This window comes from Zootermopsis nevadensis, unplaced genomic scaffold, assembly GCF_977971745.1.
Source record: "Zootermopsis nevadensis isolate Lab colony 2312 unplaced genomic scaffold, Znev_1.0 Znev_ptg000020l, whole genome shotgun sequence".
Classification (NCBI taxonomy): Eukaryota; Metazoa; Arthropoda; class Insecta; order Blattodea; family Termopsidae; genus Zootermopsis; species Zootermopsis nevadensis.
In genome coordinates, this window is record NW_028259152.1 from 14,750,282 (window position 1) to 14,764,881 (window position 14,600).

The window sequence follows — 14,600 nt, forward strand, 5'->3', positions numbered from 1 at the left end:
CTGTCACTTTATTAACAAAACATGCTCTACATGGTTGCCATTCCTTTGAAAACACTTACGGATGTGAACTCACTTTAACACATATGGTATTATGCGCGTAATTGCATTTCGAATGCGTTCCTTTAGGTGATTTACCTATTTATAAAGTTTTTGAATCATCCTGTATATGTTGTCTAACAGTTTTGTGCTGTACGATTCTAAAGGCAAAAATAAAGAAGCAAGTACTGTTTTTAATCTATTCTGCAAACATCTTGGAACTCTCCTAGCTTTTTTTACAAATTTATTAATTTTCTTTAATAATTCTGTTTTGAAATCGCATTTGTTTCTCGGATTACCTGAACGAAGCTCGTAGATCACTTGTGGTCCGCGGACCACATTTTTGGGAAATATTGCTCTACCCCCAAAACATTCGAACACAAATACTTAACCCCTCAGATACCTAATTATTTTGAACGACAGCTAATTTTTATGGTTAAAAAAAACAAGGGAAATTTTAAAGGACGTATTTTGTAATAGTTCTAGATTTATTGGTTTACCTTCTGTAGCCTCTATAAGTGAATTACTACAAAAATATTTTTTAAAGTACCTACACAGAAGCACAAATGGATGTAGCTGTCTGGAGAATTTACTTTTATTTTATTAAATTAGGAAATAACACACGTTTGTGGAACTAAAATATAAAATCTTATTACACGTGTATTTCTGCTTTCGTAAAAGTGTTTGTTTGTCGCAAACAGCGTGCAACATGACATTTAGTCCACATAATGTAAGTGAACCGCCACGGTGGTCTAGCGGTTAGAACGCTGGCCTTGTAATCCTGGGGGTCTCGGGTTCGATTCCCGGCGGTGCCCGAATTTATAACTTGTGTTGGGCAAGGCCGTGGTCTAGGCAACACGGAGTTTTCCTCCGGGGGCTTCCCCGGTTTCTCCGTGGCATCCCAACAATTACTCCATTCACACACAGAAGAAGGCAATGGCAAACCACTTCTGGATCATCTGCCAAGAACGTATATGAACAGGTCCCAGTCCGAGAAAAGGATGGAAGGATCCTGTTCATATGGACCTGTCGTCAGACAGAACACTAAATAAATAAAATAATGTAAGTGACTGTCAATTTCTGCTCAACTCTGCCTTTTTCGACTCGACTCAAGTTGAATCGACTTGACTCAAATCAATACGCTTAAGGCGTACTGTCTACTTTATCTTCCAGACCTTGGATATTGTGATTTGTGGTATTTTTAATGATTTTGTTCGTGTGTAAGTTGAGCGTGGTTGAAGAACGTGGTTAATACGTGAGGTCTCTTCCTGGGGCCAAGATCGAATACACACTGGCGCGATGCTGGGAGTATGTGGTAAAATTGTGATATCTGGATTGTTTTATGATTTATGAAACACTCCACTGGATCGATGTAGAACAGCGGTTTCACTCTCTGGTATAAAAAACACACACACACGCATTGATTACATTTGGTGAGCTGTGGTAACCTTGTGTCTGTAAGTTTTACAGAAATGTTTCTGGTGAACGCTCCCGAACTACGTAGCGTTAAAACGCGAGTTTGGTGTGAACTGGATTTAATATTCGCTGGTTGCGAACCTAAATTTACCATTGAACAGTATTCTGTTCGTAGCCATTAATTTTTGTTTGTAAGAACGCGTGAGTTCATTTGCTGTAGCGGTTAGAATGGCATTGATACCTCCCCTCCCCCCATACTCCTATATATCGTAGCCCTTAATCACAGGGTTAAGTTTACCTTTAACCTTCGCCATAATAGAGTGAAACGTGAATATTTGGTTACCCCTGTAATTTGGTCGCGTGCAGTTGTTGGCAAAAATTTTACTGAAAAGATAACATTATATCAGTTTTTTGTAACCGACCATCTTAAATTTGACTATCTGTATTTTTTTTTTGTATTTTGTTCAACTTCTCACATTTGTAAATATTCCAACATTTCTATTTTTGCATCAAGAAGTGACCAGTTTGTACAAATGTAAGTCCTCCATCCATTTGCATCGGAATCCTGGTGAGAACCCTTTCTGGAATTTACAGACAATTAATTTTTTTTAAAGCGATTAGATCCTGTCTCTTGTTAATGACGTGAAGGTATAATTCATTTAAGGAGTTTCCAACAAGCTGATATTAATCATATTTTGCGACCAGCATTTTTGACGAATCAAAACATAAGCATAACAGTGCAATTTTGCTGTACAGTTGAGTGTGGCGAACAGATTGAAGAATTAAAATTAAAAAGGGATGTTATAAAATTTTTTCGGGGTATCAGCCGTGTAAAAAGTAATTTGCCCTGAAGATGGAGACAGAGATCGTCTTCGAAACTGTAGCATTTGACTCAACACTAACGCTACTGATTTCCCATGACAGTTTTATGAAATTCAGCCGACCGTAAATTTTTTAAATAATAAAAAATGTTATTTTGAAAGCCTGACAGGTGAATCGTAGTAATGAAATGGAATGGAAATTAAGGAAAAAATTGAAGCTCACATTTCGGAAGAGCAGTTCAAAAACCGGAGAGCTGAAAATTTACCAGTTTTAAATTATCAACTGAAGTCCACGCGCAACCGAAATTCGTTTCAAATCTGGCAACAGAATTATGTATGTTAATTAAGACGCGAGTATTTAGGGTGACACCGTCGGCCTAATCTTCCGCCGTGGTCATTGTGGCACCTGTTAAAGGATGCGGGTCTGTAATAACGCCACTGTCTGGATATTATCTGATCTGCCCTGTGGGTCTTCCCGTTTCTGCGCTTCAGTTCTCTCTCTCATGTCCCCCTTTTGGAACTGGCACAATGATTCGCTTCCTGCCCGATCTCAACTGCACTATTAACATTCTGACACCCTGCAATCTCCATGCGACACTTGGCAGTCCAGACACATCGCATTTTTTTTTTACGTGTGATATGATGGGGGAAATATTGTAATCACGTTTTATCGCTGCTACGGGATTTACAGGCCTGTATAATTTTCCTCTTTTCTATCTTAGGCTTTAAAAATGTAGAAATCGCATTTGAAGTCTCGGTGAAAATGTAGGCCATTTTTTCGCAGAAAGATTTTAGTCTCTGTTATTAAAATATATTAGGGACGGAGGAGACTTCCAGAACGATAAAGGATATTACGTAATGATGAGGTGAATAATTTGTAACCTTCAGAAAATTATTATTCATGTGATCAGATTAAGAACGTTGAGTTTGGCGTGGAATTTTTGTGGTAAATTTGAAATGTGTACAAGACTGTAGTTGGAGAGTCTGAGTTGAAGATATCGCTCGGAAGCCTTAGGTATAAGTAGGGCGATAATATTAAAATGAACATCAAAGAATGTGAGATTTGGCGATGTCATTTTTGACTCCGTGTGAACTTGTAGGCATAATCAAAAGTTTCGGTGAAACATATTGAAACACTTGTCTGTTGAATAACTGTTCTTACAATATTTAATGGTGTTTTCGGAAGTTGATTCTAAGCAATCTATTTTTAACAGGATCTAATAATCGTGAGGTTCCGTACATATTCTTGTGTTTGAGTCACGGCACGACTATGCACGTATTTGAAAAGAATAGATGGTTGTCTTCTAGGTTGTTGTCTGGTATAAGTTTACCGATGTTTCGGAGAGCTTTGCTGCATCCATCATCAGGGAGTGAAAACCCCAAATCCTACATGTTTCAAAATTAACTTACTAAAATTAAACTCAATGGAAAAAGATTGAATAACATTTTGGTCAAAGTTGTATTGCTTTGTGTCTGACATATTCAGATATGCATAACTTTATTTTGTTTATCGTCCATCCGGTGTCTTTAGGACTAAAAATGGAGAAATGGTGTTTCTCAGAAACATCGGTATTTACCTACGAGTCTGACTTCATCAAGACAGCAGGAGTAAAATACACAAGAATGCGAAAAGTCAGGAATAGTAAATTCAATCCACAGACGTCCTGATAATACGTCATTCCGCGAAACATGTGATTAATACAATATGATTCAACTTAATTTCATCATACGCTGTTTTACCTCATTAAATATGACTATTATTTTATTGTATTTGCAAATTATTTTATCCTCATAATTTTATTTTTATAATTTTAATATGTAACGTATAATATTATATGCGACTCAACACAGTATTGGTCATAACGGTTTATATGTAATAATTGTAAGCATAATTTCGCTTTGGACACGCGTCAGAGTAAACAAGTCCCCTGTAAATCTTGTAAATTGGTTTCTGCGATTGGAGATCAATGCGTAACTTTGGGTGATGGCCGCGTTTAATATTTGGTGTTAACCATCATTTTGGCAAATTATTATTATTTATTATTGACTGCAAATGGGTTTATACCCGGTGGCAGTGACCTACAATAAGATACAAAACAATAAGACACAGCAAAACAATGAGACACAACAGAACAATGAGATACATCAACACAGAGACAGAACAAAACAATAAACAAAAGGACACAACAAAAACAATAAGACACAACAAACAATGAGATACATCAACACAGAGACAGAACAAAACAATAAAAAAAGGACACAACAAAACACTTTACACTTTGCATTTTACACTTTTTCGGTGTCCGAAGTAATACATAGACAGCGATTATTTCGTCAAAGCCTAATTAATTAATTTATATTTTAATGAAGATACTTCGTTTGCGCTAGGATCTGAATTAATTACATGAGCATCATGATTTGGATGTAGACTAGTGACTGTCGCACTCAACAGTTGGCATTCTAGCTTCGTGTTTAATTAGACCACAGCAAAGTTCTGGATAAAACCAGAGGCTCACTCTTCTGGCTGAGGACGGACCAAGTTTAGACATGTTCTTCTGGATTGCGACATCGAATGATATTTCTCGTAGTTTTCTTCAGTCCCTGCCCTCTTCCTCCAGCAGTCTTCCAAAAACAAGGTTCATAGTTAAGAACCTTCACAATTTTAAGGCGTCTTAAAATAAAGCAAGACACAACGAAGTGGATGAAACCCGTTTGCCATGAAGTAGTCTTCTGTCTTATCGTGACGCGATGAGACTTTGGAGTCACGTGTAGACGTGTGAATCCCACGTTGGCGGCATTTTGATGTCCTGAAGACAGCACTCCGACGCAAAACGTGATAACCTACATAAGTCACGTTGTCTGTCTGACACTTAAGTTCAAGCAGTTACTGAGTCACGTGGTGTCTGTGACCGTTAGAATTCTGAATTTACTCACCGAATGTAACATGGCACTCATTGTTTTGTTGTGTCTTATTGTTTTTGTTGTGTCCTTTTGTTTATTGTTTTGTTCTGTCTCATTGTGGTGAGGTATCTCATTGTTTTGTTGTGTCTTATTGTTTTTGTTGTGTCCTTTTGTTTATTGTTTTGTTCTGTCTCATTGTGTTGATGTATCTCATTGTTTTGTTGTGTCTTATTGTTTTTGTTGTGTCCTTTTGTTTATTGTTCTGTTCTGTCTCATTGTGTTGATGTATCTCATTGTTTTGTTGTGTCTTATTGTTTTTGTTGTGTCCTTTTGTTTATTGTTTTGTTCTGTCTCATTGTATTGATGTATCTCATTGTTTTGTTGTGTCTTATTGTTTTTGTTGTGTCCTTTTGTTTATTGTTTTGTTCTGTCTCATTGTGTTGATGTATCTCATTGTTTTGTTGTGTATTATTGTTTTTGTTGTGTCCTTTTGTTTATTGTTTTGTTCTGTCTCATTGTGTTGATGTATCTCATTGTTTTGTTGTGTCTTATTGTTTTTGTTGTGTCCTTTTGTTTATTGTTTTGTTCTGTCTCATTGTGGTGATGTATCTCATTGTTTTGTATCTTATTGTAGGTCACTGCCACCGGGTATAAACCCATTTGCAGTCAATAATAAATAATAATAATAATAATAATAATAATGGCGGCTTAGATATGTTGCTGCATGATACAAACCGCGTCGTGAGGATGGCAGTTAGGACAAAATGCCAACAGCCAAAATTGTGGGATTTATGTATTAAAATTCATTCCTAGTTATTGGTTTGGTCACTGTGCCGTAAACTAGAATACTTTACTGGGTTTATGCTCCTAGCGTGTTGCATTCCATAGCCAGGGGATCCCTGTTACATCGATTACCGTTTCCATTCGAATGGATTGGGGTATCGTCTAACGGGGTCTTGTATAGTCGTACAGTGTGAAGTTCCCAGTGCTGAATTGTAAAATCATCTTACGAAAAGCACCACATTCATTTTACACGGGAGAAAAATATGTAATGCTATAATTTAACACGTTCTATTGTCTGGGTATGAAACTTGGTCTTTTCCCAAAAGTGAACTATGTAAACTAGGTAAAGAGTGAGAACAAGGTCCTCGAACAGAGAGAGAGAGAGAATAAATAACAGGAGGATGGATGAAAATTGCATTAGAAATTGTTAGTTCTAAAGCCTGAAAGAAGAGAGCTTTTTGGGAATTTTGGCATTATAATATGCACAATTATCAATAACTTCAAATAAAGGTTTTAAGTTAAACTAATATGATTCAAAACTATGAATAAGGAAATATCTTTCAAAATTATTGCTGTTCCAACAGGAATAAAAATCAAAGGGTTATGACAGTGTGAGAGGAAGGATAATATTAAAACGGATCTTAAAAAGCAATTTGTGGGCGTATGGCTTTGTTCTATACGACTGATGATAGGGTCCATTGGTGTTGTCTTGTGGTCACAGTAATGAATCTTCTGGTTCCATGAAATGTGGGATTTCCTTTCGAAAAGTTGTTACACAGTCTGTTGAAATGTCCTCATACCGAAGAAACGTAAAATCAAAGTTGGATGTAAACTAAAAAGAGCTCAGAATTCCAGTTATTTACGAGTTTATGCAGATAAAAAAACTTGCCTCCGTGAGAAAATAAAATCCTACTTAACACACGTACTTGATTCAGTGTTTGTTAAATGCGATATCGATTATTTGGAGTCGAATTCCGTTTGGTGCTGCCGATGCTATGTTTTAAAAGGTTACAGACATTTTTTCAACTTTTCAGACATGTCTTGTGTCTGGAAATTTTGTTACTTGTCGGTATATTGCCATCTTATTCTGTACTTTATTGGAAGGTTGGTATTGCTGAATGCGTGACGAGTGTTCGTATCTTCACAACTTTTGCGCAGCTGACGTAAGCAGAGGCCTAGCAACCCGGATCACCTTAACTCAAGTGTCGCTGGGGTATGTTGGGAGAGTCTATTGCAAGGACTGATCTGCTTGATATCTAATTTTTGTTCTGAAAAACGTTATTTTTGGACTGCGCTTTAAATTAAATTGAAGGGATAAAAGTAGAATACGAGCATCAGAAATGAAAATTTTAAGAGTAGTTAAAGGCTGTACAAAGGAAGATAAAATAAAAAATGAAGAAATCAGAAAATACATATTATTTCCGAAAAAATTCAAGATTATTTTGACAGGTGGGTGGAGCATTTATAAAAAATGGAAGATTTCCCAGAGAATCATTTAATTATCTGCCAAAGGGAGTGAGATCGGGAAGACCTAGGAAGTGATGGATTCACAACAGGCAGCCGCTTAAACCTAAACAGAGGATGATGATGATAAGTTGTGTTTGTGTGTGGGTTTTGCGCGCAGCTTAAGCTGTTCCATCGAATATATGGGAAGTACGGAAGACACAGGTGTCAAATGTCGAAGAGTTAGTTGCTGGCACACGCGGTATCTAAATGCTCCGGGCGCTGTTACCATTATGTGTATTAATATTCATCAATTTGTCAGGTGAGGTTAATATGTCTTGCCACATAGAGAGGATGTTCTTTGGTGTGACGTGTTTATCGTGCCTTACAGGATAAATGTCGTTACGTGTAATTTAACACTTGTGATTCTGATAACGACCCAGTGATTGTCGAAACATGTTGTTTAAGTATGACCCCAGAGCGTCAGTGAAATAATACAAGCTTTTAACTCAATAAACACTGATAGAAGTTGTGTAGAAAGTGATATCTTAACGCAGTGGTATTCAACCTTTTTTTTTGTTCTCGTACCCCCAGATATAATTTCTTTTCAGCTTTGTACCCCCAAAGTTGTTGGTGTATAATTCAAGTTATACATAGTATATAATCTACATCTAAAATAAATTAAATAAATTACATTACGGATTATTCAGTGTTTATCATAAAATAATATATATATATTTTAAATTTCACGTACCCCCTAAGATGTATCGCGTGCCCCCGGGGGTACGCGTACCCCAGGTTAAATACCACTGGCTTAACGGAGCTGTAACTGAATGTTCAAACGACCTAATACTACAAATTTGGAATAACACCAAAGTTAAGAAAGAGAATAAGAAACATTCTGAGCGTATATAATGGCAAATTGTCAGTACTAAGGATATTTGTAAAAATTTAGCATGTGATATACAGTGGAAGCATTAAACTAATCATTTTATCGCAGTAAGTTCAGTTATTGAAGGAAGCATCATACATGTACTATACAGGACCTTTATTATATTTAATTTGCCAGTATTAAAGTACTAAATGTAAAATTGTTTTCGTCTAATTGCGCCACAATTTACGAAGCTGATGACATCTGTTAGTTTTATTTAGTGACCCAACAATAATCACATTAAAACACACGACTTCGTGGATGAAAAAGGCTCCGAGTTTTTTGAAAACGGATCGCTGAATGAAGGTTTCAAGCGGTGGATATTCATATTTTTCGTTGCAGACAGCGCACGTCGAAATTTCTCGTCTTTTTTCAGTTAAACCTTTTCCTGTTTAATTCTCTCGTTTCTCTTATTTACCTTATTTCTTCTTTTATTCTTATTTCTGCACTTACTTTGCAGGGAATATCGTTAAATTAGGCCTATACGAGGTGCGATCTGAAAGTTTCAAGACAGTGTCAATAGAGGGCGAACCGGATGTAGTACGAGCTTCTGCCGCTAGGGGGTGCGGACTACATTCATAGTGAATCAGTGTGCCAGCCGGCATCATCGAATTAGCATTTGTTTCTTAGTTACGGGCGTTTTGGTAGTGCATTACACCGACCCTCCTGCGATTTCGGAATGGCGTGTGCATCAAATTTTGCCAAAGACTCACCAAAACGGCTACGGAAACCTACGAAATGCTAAAGCAAGCATTTGGGGAGTCCGCAAACTTTTGTGTGGCATTCACGTTTTAAAAATGGCCGAACCTCTGTCGATGATGACGAGCGTTCTGGACGACCATCTTCGAGCACAACGCCCGAAAATGTTACGAAGATTCGGCAGGCCATTCACGAAGATCGACGTCGTACCGTCAACGACTTGTGCGACATTGTTGGGATAGGCTATGGGACCTGTCAGCTGATTCTAAAGGAAGAACTCCACATGCGACGCATCATGACAACGCGCCAGCGCACACCGCCCTCAAAGTTCGGCAGTTTTTGGCCTCAAACACCATGGCCGTCATTACGCACCCTCCTTATTCGCCGTGTGACTTCTTCCTCTTCCCAAAGATGAAAATTCAGGTAAAGGGAAGGGATTTGAGACGATAGAAGAGATTCAGGCAGAATCGCAGATGGTGCTTGACAGGCTGACAAAGAAAGATTTCCAGGGATGCTTCCAGGCTTGGCAGCGGCGCTGGGATCGTTGTGTTCACTCCCAGGGGAACTACTTTGAGGGTGATGGATGAATTTAATACCTGAGATAAGTGTACGGGTTTTTATACGTTCAGTCTTGAAACCTTTCGATCGCACCTCGTATCTTGCCTGAGGGTAAATGACTATTTAGTCGTTTTATTCTCGTCAACTTTCTCAGACACTTATAATCTAATTCAGTGCAAACAATCTTAAGTATAACCTTTCTAGAATTCATGTAATATTAAAGTCAGTTCATGAAACGTTTCCATACTTCTAAGTGACAAATGATAAAATTACATCTCTTGATTGCAATATCTCAGTACACTACGTCCGGCGCGAACTGTCTACAAATGCTGGCAGACATTTCATCTCGTAAATTAAAACTTTTTTACTTTTATCTTGCGTTCCCAACATCTGATAGAACTTCATTTCGTCATCTTATCCAACTTTCAACTCCAGAGATATGAGACGGCAGAAATACACATAATATCTCATTTAAGAGGAAAAATAGTTGCGAAGATGTGGTTCTGTTTCCATAAATGGCCTACATCAAATTGATGATTAAAAGTTTCAATCGAATAGTTGAAAATTACTCCTAATTTTATATCTGTAATACTGGACCCTATAATGATACAATTCTAGTCCACATCTTTAAATATTACTTCTCCAAGATCTGCTTTAATATTATTATAACACAAACATAGGTTGTAGCAAGTAGTCTATTTTCTTAAGAACTTTATGAAATAATTTACATGAATTATAATCCCAATGCGTTCTACTTGTCCAAGTAGTTTCATCCTTCTTGGTTTAATCACCCTAATAATATTTAGTGAAAATTACAGATTACGAAACTCTCCAGTGTGATATTTTTTGTACTTTTCTTATTAGGTGTTCGCCACGGTGGTCTAGCAGTTAGAACGATGGCCTTGTAATCCTAGGGTCTCGGGTTCGATTCCCGGAGGTACCCGAATTTATAACTTGTGTTGGGCAAGGCCGTGGTCTAGGCAACACGGAGTTTTCCTCCGTGGCATCCCAACAATTACTCCATTCACACACAGAAGAAGGCAATGGCAAACCACTTGTGGATCATCTGCCAAGAACGTATATGAACAGATCCCAGTCCGAGAAAAGGATGGAAGGATCCTGTTCATATGGACTTGTCGTCAGACAGAACACTAAATAAATATAATTCTTATTAGGTGTACTATTTCATAGGTCCTATTATTTTCTTCGGTATTTTGCTGTCGAAAACACTATATCAGACTGAGGCCAAGTCCATATAATGTAAATGATAAAAGTTTAAATTTTTATTCCTTAAATTTTAAATTAAAATTTATTTAATTAATGATCCTTTCTTTATAGACATATTTGTTCTGCGTTGTTGATATTGTAGGTCTGTAGATACCCAAGAGGAACATGGAGTTAAATGTTTAGATTGTAATGAAACATTGTAGCAATTGAATAAAACATGATGAATTTTCCAAAAGTTACATAAACTCACATACCAAACGGCAACTCTGCATTTGCTCATAAAATAACACACTACCAAAAAATCCACAAATGCACTTAAGACAATTGCTAGTCTCCAAAGACACGGGATCCTGAAGAAAATAAAACAACAAAAGTTATAGAGGTCAGCGTTAACGGTAAGAAAATATCGTTCGGTGAATGCGAGAAAGGACGCAGGTGGAATGCAAACTGGACTGGATTCAGTGTAAACTCCGGTATCGACAGAATTTCGACGTAGGGAATATCCTGAAGTATGGTTTGTTTAATTGATGTGTTGAGGGTTGTGCTTGCGAGAGTGACGTAATTTTTGCTTCAAAATTTTTGTATACGTTTGTTGCCTTACCAAATTAAACGTTTACTAAATCGTTATTCGTTCGGAGCAATTGTTTTCAAGTTTATAATTTAGTTCACAGGGGAAAGTTATCTATTGATCAGGATTATTACGCCACGGTACAATGTATATATTTTCTGTTGAAAGCTCAAGAATCGAGTCTTTGAAATCTCTTTTAGATTTAAATGTTTGATTATGTTTTTTTAAAGAATATCATTGAATGTTAAGGGACTTAAAATCTTGGTATGTAACAACGGTGTCAAAATATATACCTGACGTTATGTGAATTACTGTAAGGTAATGTAAATATTTGGACACCTTTCAAGAAACTATTTTATACATAAATAAATGTTCGTAATTATATTAAAAACGTGATGAATATATCACATCCAAAAATGTCGATTTCTATAGTTTAAATATGAACACAGTAACACAAAAAATGTAAAAACTAATCTCGAATTAATAAACTGGCATTATTCCGCGAAGTTATGCTATACAAAATTTTTGGTTTGATTTTACAAGCATGTTTTACAATATCTATGTAAGTATGTATGTAATCAACGGTATATTTTGTAGGGCTGAAGATTTCTTTATATTCGTCTCAAACTGATGAAACAGTTACTTCCTCTGTGGGTAACAGAGATCGATTAACAAGCATAAGTTTTTATTCAAAGATCGTCGATATTTCATTGAGTCTATCGTTATTTTGGGTGTCTGGAGAAGGTTATGAATGGACACATCATTTGTTGCCACATATTCTGAAAAGTGACACTGGATTGGATGATGCCTGCTCTACCGGCCGATCTGGGACGTTACTTGGAGAAAATGATGTCTCTGGAAAGACACTTGGGTTGAACGGGTGGATTCGATAAGATATGGAAACAGAAAAAACATTGCTACAGGTGGCAGCACGCGTCCATACTTGTGTGAACAATTTTGGGAATTGGAGCTTTCCAAATGGCCTTCTGAGATGTTGTCTTCGGCAGTTGTATGCTTCTCCATTCCAATATGACTTCAGGGCTTTGAAAGAACTTTGTCCAATGGCTGTAATTTATGACTACGATGTACTGGTAGTCACAGCTGGATTTCTAGGTCTTCAGCGACGTCAATTGATGTCCAAGTGGTTACGATGTCCATCCAGAACAACCAGAGACTTTCCTGACAACTGATGGTTATTGAAATGATTTAAAAATTTACAGAACTCTTCCTTCGTAGAATGAATTTTCACGTCATACCAGAAATGCTTCCATGAGGTAGATGTCACCAATTTTTTTTTATCTGTATATAGTCGGTTCACTCATGTTCGTAAATGAACAGTTTGAAAGGAATACACGAGTAAATTTAATTTTATTGGAAATAATTTATTACATGAGACAAGTAGACTTTTTTTTAAATTATTCTTTATCAAAATAAATTTCTACCTGGCGTGCACATATTTTTTCTGTGCACAATAATATCGTGTACAGGTACTTCAATATTATTATTCTCATAACACAAGTAAAAGCATATTTAAGTAGGTGCCTTGTTCTAATATGGAAGGAAACCATCTGGCACTATTTGACGCACGTCGATCTTCGTGAATGGCCTGCCGAATCTTCGTAACATTTTCGGGCGTTGTGCTCGAAGATGGTCGTCCAGAACGCTCGTCATCATCATCGACAGAGGTTCGGCCATTTTTAAAACGTGAATGCCACACAAAAGTTTGTGCACGACCCATTGCGGACTCCCCAAATGCTTGCTTTAGCATTTCATAGGTTTCCGTAGCCGTTTTGGCGAGTCTTTGGCAAAATTTGATGCACACACCTTTCCGAAATCGCAGGAGGGTCGGTGTAATGCACTACCAAAACGCTCGTAACTAAGAAACAAATGCTAATTCGATGATGCCGGCTGGCACACTGATTTACTATGAATGTAGGCCGCACCCCCTAGCGGCAGAAGCTCGTACTACATCCGGTTCGTCCTCTCTTGACACAGTCTTGAAACTTTCCGATCGCACCTCGTATTTTAGTATCTCATTTATTTCCAAGTTTTCAGTATAACAGTGTATCATCCTTCACAGAATATTTGCAATATTTTTACGCAAGTTTATGAAAGTGTTATCATTTAGATTTAATGCATAATTAGGCTCTGTGACGCCAAGATTCGTGGTGTTCTGATAAATTATAGACATGTGTCATTTTCTTCTCGCATCCACTTGAATAAATGTCTAGGTTCGTCTTGTGTGTGTATGCCCTTCATATGACATCACAGGTAAAAGTCCTCAGGTGTGAGGTCAGGCGTTCGAGGTGGCCATAAAATCGGTCCGTTTTGTCTTATCCATGGATCTGAGTGGAGAGAGTCCTAAAGGAGCTTTACGTCGCGGTTAAAATGAGGAGTTGCTCTATTATGCATTAACCGCACATATTGTCCTTTTGCCAGTTCTTGAGGTAATTCTTCGGTTAAAAGATTTAAATTTTAGGCACCTGAAAGTTAAGGCAGAAGGTCCTTCGATGATATCACCATTTATTTCCGCACAAACATTAATTAATCGCAAACCCATTCCTCTTCGCTGTGCAGTGTTACCACATCTCGATTAAAAAAGGAGTTGCGAGAGAAGCACGTGGAAAATTGTTTGCTTTATTTTACGAGTATAACATGACTGTTATATTTATTTCAAAAAATTAATAGTCTGTATATGGGAATGTAGCTTAAACCTGCCATTCTTCAAAATCACAATAACGCACCACATTGAAGTAAATTATATTTTCTGAACGTGGTATTTGCCATTCGCCATGCATCATTGACATCGATGTTTATTTATTGCAGACACAAATATAGGCAGCAAGTATTGTTCTTAAAAGCCGGAAATATTATAAAATATTCAGTGCAGAGAATTTAGGTTCTAGAATCAACTAGAATTGCTTTGCTACAAAGCATTTTCTTTGGCACAGACTCGGATCGTTTTGTTTGCAATTTGTTAAATATTCACCATGTTCAAATACATTTAAATTTTTTTTTGTACGATTAGCTGCCTTTTATAAAATCCACAGTTCCACTTTAAATTTTGTTTGAACTGGACGTTATAGATTCACAGATACATTTGCATTTGTTTCATAAATTTATGTACCCTGCCAACCCGTACTGGAAATAAATTAATCAACTTCGAAGTCACAGACGGACGGACACGACTTTCATTTATGTGTTCGCTTACGTGCAT

At 37.1% G+C, this 14,600-nt stretch overlaps 1 protein-coding gene across 1 annotated transcript in view; it reads left to right on the forward strand.

Moving 5' to 3' along the window:
* The window catches only part of LOC110831017 (limbic system-associated membrane protein), a 457,320-nt gene that overhangs the window by 12,190 nt on the left and 430,530 nt on the right, over positions 1-14,600 (forward strand). The gene's annotated exons all lie outside the window — the stretch shown is intronic.